Here is a 7,046-nt window from a genome sequence, read left to right as displayed (position 1 = left end):
GCAACTGTCCAATGACAGCGGCTACCTAAAGGTTCGGTGGTCGATTTCTGATGACTAGAAATGCAACAACACGGCTGTAACAAAAATCAATGACAATATTCCCAGAAATTAAAGGAAATTGAAATTAGAGGGAAGAACTCACCTCCCTCCTTTCAAGGAAGTGAGCCTCAGACCATATGTAGTTCTCGGTCGTGTTTTTATAAAGTTTCTGTCAGGTGTTTTTGTGGTCTTTTTTACACCAATATTTATTTACTACTTATATCTATTTTGGGTGTATAGCTCAATTGGTAGAACGTTGGGCTTTTAACCTAATGGTCACAGGTTCAAGTCCTGCTATATCCAAACCTACCTTACACTATACCTATTAATTAATAAGGATGCGTAGTAACGTTCAAAGATCACTCTTTGACCTTAAGACTCGTTGAAGCGACTTTGCCCTTTAAGTGAGAACACCTTTACCAGCAGTGGATTTCGGTTTTTCTACGACAGAGGCTCGGTGACGCAACCCGTAACAACGGCGACGATGGTGGCTCCACGAACGGCAACTAAGTACAGTAGCATGAACATCGCCTCCTCCTTTCCCTTCTGTCTTCCTCCCTCCACGCGTCTGTCCCTTTCGCACGTTCTCAACGGCGGAAGTGATGGGAGATGCGACGGCTGTGGAAGCTGGCAGTAATAGCGCAGGCTCGCGATAGAGACGACGATGACGGCAGCTTCTCTCAACGACGGCGACAGTCTCCCTCCACATTTCTTTCTTTCCTTCTTTCTTTCCGATGCTGATGTGTTGTGTTTTGGGGGAGGAAATGGCAGTGGGGGTAAAGGGGTTAGGGTTAGGATTTTTAATTTGGGAATTAGGGTTTTGATTTGGGAATTTAGGATTAAAATTGGAATTTGGTAATTTTAATAAAATTAGGATATATTGTTTTAATTTAAAATCTAATTTGATTTCTTAAAATTACTTCTAAAAAAATATTACTTATCAATTTGTCAATTAATTTTTAATCAAGTATTCTAAGTTAAAATTAGAGATAATATAATTTATTTTTTAGTTTATAAAATTAAAGTATTAAATTCTAAAATTTTAATTATTTAAATTAAATTATATAAAATTTTTATTTTTTAAAAAATTATTCAATAATTATAAAATAAAGTAAAATTTTTTGTTTAATTATCAAAACTTGATTTAATTACTTTTAATAAAATAATTTTTAAAAATAAAGTTTTTAACAAATAAATAAATTAAAATTAAGTCATAGTGAGATTTTTCTGAAAAATTATGAGTCTTACAATAAATGTGTTTCATTAAAGGACAACTAATACCATAATGCTAAGATCATTGGTTGCATGAGATATGTGAATTGTGGAAAAGGACATTCCTCTTACCAGACACAAGATTTGTGGACAAACAAAGTAAATGCCACATCTTGTTTGAATTCGTTGTCTGGTGCTTTTGATTATGGGATCTATGCCGATGTTGTTCGACTTACTACAAGAAGCAACTTGATAAAAAAATATTTGTATGCACTTTTTTGGGACTTCTAGGTATAGTTTATCTTCTATTGCTAATATCATTGTTCTTTCTAATAATAGTAACTTAAATGTTCCTAAATACAACAAATCAGTACTCTTGCTGGTAATCTAACCCTAAGTGATTTTGAGTTGGAAGTCCTTTTCACGATGATAATCATAGGACTGGGGCTCTTGCTTTTTGTGCTTCTCATTGGTAACATACAAAACTTTCTTCAAAGTCTCGGACAAAGGTAAAATTCTGCTCTTTCACTCCAAGTCTTCCTTACTTGTTTGATCAATGATGACAATGTTTTTCTTATTCTTATGTTATTCAATTTTTTTGTACAATTAGCTCAATATGGAAATTTAGTTGTAGTGAGATGTGACTCGTATTGTCATTTTCTTTAATTGAAATATTTAAGGTGGACAAAGAAGTAGTCCACTCTAAATGGGTGTTTTGCTCCGATGCATATTGCAAGCATGCAGAGATAGAGAGAGAGAGAGAGAGAGAGAGAGAAATCAATATGCGAGTCCCTCTTTTATTTTTTTTGTTTTTGGTGAGCGCCCTTTGTATTCTATGTACTATTTTAATTTGTACGTGAGTGTTTTCCCTAAATATTATAACTATATATAAGGCATTGTTTTGTCCTCATTGATCATTTCTAAAAACCATGCTATAGTCCTACTAAGCAAATTTTAGATGCAACTCTTACTGCTAATACATAAGTGAATGATCAAGTTTAGACTTTGAGAAAGCTTAATGATCAAGTTTGTTGTTGGTTGTTTTGGATAAAGCTATGGATATTTCATGATGCATATCCTTTTTTTCTTTTGTTGTTATTGCTAATGGAAAACTTAGATTCTGGTTTAAAGGTCAAAGAAGTTTGAGACAGTGAAATCCTTTATTTCTTTTCCCTTTTATCTTAGGTATTTAGTTTCCAGTTATCCTTTTGTGATGTTACGGTTCATAAGAGAGGCTAATGTATTTAAAGTCCCTTCTTCCTTTGCTTAATTCTTGTAATTTCTCCAATGTTCATGTAATTTCTTCCTTCTAAGGTCAAACATTTGTTTGGACTATAGCTCTTAATAGGATTTAACACTAATAATATGGTCCAAAAGAAGGGCCTCTCATTGCTTGGTCTCCTTAAGATGTCTATATATTTTGAAATCTCTGTGTCGTTTACCTAAAGAAGTAACTTATTCAGAGTTACCCATGTACTATTCTTTCAAGTTTCTCTTGATAAAATGATTTCATCCATTTTGCTAAATAAAATAGTATGTGTTTTCATCCATTTTGTTTACACTTTACAGAATACTAAAAATGCAACTTAGAAGCCGTGAAGTTGAGCAATGGATGAACCAGTTTCACTTATCAGAAGATCTAAGAAAATAAGAAGGCACGCAATAAAATTATTTCAACAAAGCACATCCACATTGCCAAAATATATTTTTCAATTGGGTAATTTGGTTTATTTTTTTTCATTGACTCACTATTATTTTTTTTCCTTTTCCTTTTCTTCTCTTATGGGCAATAAAGATAAGCAATGTGTTATTTCAATGACACAGTTTCAAACCTAACTCAATTAACAATGTCGTCTATAAGGAGTAATGCGAGAATATCAAATATTTTTAGTCAATGTCACTTAAGTTTTATAAAATTATTTTATTTATTTTTAAATTCTAGATTCTAAATTATAAATCCTAAAAAATAATCGACTAAAGTTAGCTAAGTGAAATTTGATTCCCTGTATTTTGTCGTCTATAATATTAAATGCTCTGAATACATAGTATGCCTTATATTTTTCATTTTTATTTGGGTTGCCTCATGAAAATGTTGACCATATTTTATATAGACGAGTGAGAGAAAATATTTCTTTAAAGCAGGAGAATCAGATATGCCAAAATGTATAATTGGATGGCAACAATAGGAATGAATGCACAAATGCTAATGGAGATTGGAGAATATGCCAGAAGATTTGAAGAGAAATATAAGACGTCATCTCTTCGAATCTATTAAGAAAGTAAGCATTATTTATAGCATATGACTAGTTATATACATATATTAACACCAATTAACCATCTTCACATTTTTAAGTGAATCATAATTTTAGAGTTTAGATGTTGGATAAACTTTATAATCTCACCCTATGTTAAAAATGATGTATTTGTAGTATATTATTCAAGTCCTTACTCTTTAGGAGCAGTTTGAAAAGTTTCTTTCGCCATAACATAACACTAACATCATGCAGGTGGTGGATAGGTAAGAAACAATTGGAGAGAATATTAGGAACTAATATAAAAGAAAGAGTGAAAGGTGAGTAAAAGAAATAATTATAGATTAGAGAAGATTAGTAAGGTTGGACATATATATAATATCTTCCATCTTATTATAATGTTAGTTATGTAATTGCACTCTTTATAGTGTAACAAAATTAATTTGGTACTGAAATGGTAAAATATTAAAATTATAAAAGAACATAAGTGGTTAGCTTATTATAGAAGGAGAGTTCTATGGTGCGTAAAAAATTGGTGCCTAACTTGCCTAAAAAGTGAGAAAAAAGTGTAGACCTTACTTTCTGTATTTTATGATGTAGTGTAAAAATTAGATATGGTAGACAACACACCATTATAAAATTGACTTTGATCTCAACTTTTATATATTATTAAGAGATAGAAAATAAATATAAATAGGTAGAAGATAGATTGATTTAACAATCTTTTATAACGTTAATTATAAACTTTTAAACCATAAGAATTTAACTAAAAATGAAGTGAGACTATATAAATATTTAAGGGTAACTAACTGTAAAAATCATTTTGGAGGCAAGCCTGTTTCATTCATTGTGAAATGAAACAAAATCAATGGTACTACAACACTAAACATTAGTCCATGTATATTTAAAAACAAAATCCTGAAATTAAAGTTATGTGAGAAAAAAGCAAAAATCTTGAGTATCTATATTTTATGCAGATTCGAATTTTCAGCTTAATGGATGAGCCTATTTTAAACGCCATTTGTGAGAAGCTTAGGCAAAAAAATATACTTAAAAAAAGTACTATTTTGCATCCTGGTGATTTGGTAGAGAAAATGTTCTTTGTTTTGTGTGGGGAATTGAAGAGTATTGGCAAAGATAGAACTAGAGTTTTTTTAACTGAAAGAGATGCTTGTGGTGAAAAATTTTTAGTATGGTGTCTTGAAAATTCTTTAGTTAGCACAGGTATAGCTACATGAATATTCAATATTGTGAAAACAACTTCAACTTTTCATTTAAGTATTTGAAATTTTAACTATGCTATGTCTATATAAAATCAATATACAATATATATAAAAATACCAAATATATACTAAAATGAGTTAAACTTTTTTTTTTGAAAGATAGAAACTCAACACAATAAGTGGAGGGAACGAAACAACAAAGTACCCGCGTAAACCATAAAGTAAAAATACCTAACCAATAGCTACCCATCTCAAAAACACCAATATTTATTCTCTTGTCATTTCCGACATTGCCATCAACAACAAAAAGGATCTACACCTAACCACTCCTTATAGTTCATGAAGGATATATGGATAATCTCGTCAACCCCTTTTCCTTTATTCTGAAAAATCCTTCTGTTCCTTTTTAGCCAGATGTTCCAAATAATCGCACAAAAACACATCATCCACCTCTTGCGCTCCTCTTTGCTAGCTGATATCTCAGTCCAACTTATAAAATGTTCCTTCAACGTCTCCGGACATGACCATTGTCTTTCAACAAATGATAACCAGGCACACCAAACCTGCCATGAAAAATCATAACCAAGAAACAAATAGTGACCATATTCAACATATATATTTAATATACAAATACATAGTAACTAATTTTGATATATAAATAGCATTTTTGTTTAAATTAAAAACGTGTGATTTACTTTATTTGTCTTATGATGAACTTTTTTTTGGAATTAAGAAGGATCGAATTTTAGACATTTAGATCATAAAAATTTTGATACTATGTTAGAATTTAAAAATAAAAAATTAAAAACTAATAATAAGAGATATTTAAATGATTATATTTCTATTTTTTATAATTTAATTTTTGTTACAGATGGTAAAAGGCATGGCTATCTGGACTAAGGTTACTTAGCAGAAGACGGATCCAGAAATGTTATCATGAGGGGCCAATAACATATATAATATTAAAAAATTATACAAAAAGTTATATAATGTAAAATGTATTAAAAAAATATATCGATAGAGAATTTTTTAAAATACAAAAAATATGTATGTATTTTTTATTAACGAATTAGTCGATTTTTCGTATCATAAAATTCATCGATAATAGAATATGTGTTAAATTTTTCAGCAATTTTTTTTAATATAATTAAAAGATAATTAGAAAAAAAAATCCTCTTTCATTTTGTTTCTGAGTTATTCTTCACAACATTCATAGCTGAAAAAGATCTCTCAGTTGTAGTAGTTGAAACATAGAGAATTAATACCAAATGAATCAAGAATGACGCTCACAAGAAGAAAAAAATTACTTTATGAGATTTAAAAAAATTTATTTAATTTAAAAATATTAGTAATAATATTTTTATAGATTTTTTTAATATTGTTACTTACTTTTTAGATTTTAGAAATTATTAATATTTAAGTTAGATTAGACTTTTATTTATATTAAATTAAATACTAAATAAATTTTTTAAAAAATTAAACCATACTTAATAATTTATTATTATTAATCTTTTTTTTAAAAAGTTGGGAGCCGAGGCCTCCACTCACCCCGTATGCCCGTCCCTAGAGCTACTCACCTAGAAACAATTACAATCCATTTCACAAGATTCTTGCAAAATTCACCTTTTTAAAGAGCATTGAGGTCATTAAATTATCTTCTTATATTTCATTTTTTTTTTGCAGTTGGTTTGGTGTGAGCCTCATCATTTTTCTTTTTCATGGGAATTTCATAGATACTATCCACATCCTAAAACTAGAACACTACTATTAGCTTAGTATGATCCTCATAAATGAATGAAAAATACTTAACCATAAAGATTTTATAATTAGGCACCGAATTCGATGGTCCCAAAATGTTTGGACCATTAAATGGTTTTATAACAAAACATGTTTTTTAAATTTTTTTAACAACTGCTAAATAGTTATTTTCTAATTTTAATTACAAATTAACCCCATATATTTTATTTAGTTATAAAAACTATTTTTTATTTTATAAATTATTATTTTATCATTCATCTATTATGTTTATTAACAATCAAAATAAAAAACAATAACGAATTAGATATTCTATTGATCGTAATAATTTTTTTGACCATTCCAATCGATTAAAAGTTTATATTTGATCCATGACGTTCGTCCAGGGCTGTGAAATTGTGTTTCTTTGAAAATCAATCGATTGGATTATCAAAACAATCGATTGAATTTCAGGTTTTCCATAACTCAATCGATTGGACTACAGGTTATTACAAAACAATCGATTGAAAATTACAAGGCAGCATGGTTTTCGCAAAAATCAATCGATTGGCCATATTACCCGATC

The 7,046-nt window shown here is 29.4% G+C and overlaps 1 non-coding gene across 1 annotated transcript; it reads left to right on the top strand.

The window, feature by feature from the left end:
* Positions 1–269: 269 nt before the first annotated feature.
* Positions 270–342, top strand: TRNAK-UUU (transfer RNA lysine (anticodon UUU)). Its single transcript has one exon. It is a non-coding gene; the product is annotated as a tRNA-Lys (tRNA).
* The last annotated feature ends 6,704 nt before the right edge of the window (positions 343–7,046 follow it).

This window comes from Arachis duranensis, chromosome 10, assembly GCF_000817695.3.
Source record: "Arachis duranensis cultivar V14167 chromosome 10, aradu.V14167.gnm2.J7QH, whole genome shotgun sequence".
NCBI classification, from domain to species: domain Eukaryota; kingdom Viridiplantae; phylum Streptophyta; class Magnoliopsida; order Fabales; family Fabaceae; genus Arachis; species Arachis duranensis.
Note: the sequence above shows the minus strand (reverse complement) of the source record. Positions and strands in the feature narration are given on the sequence as shown.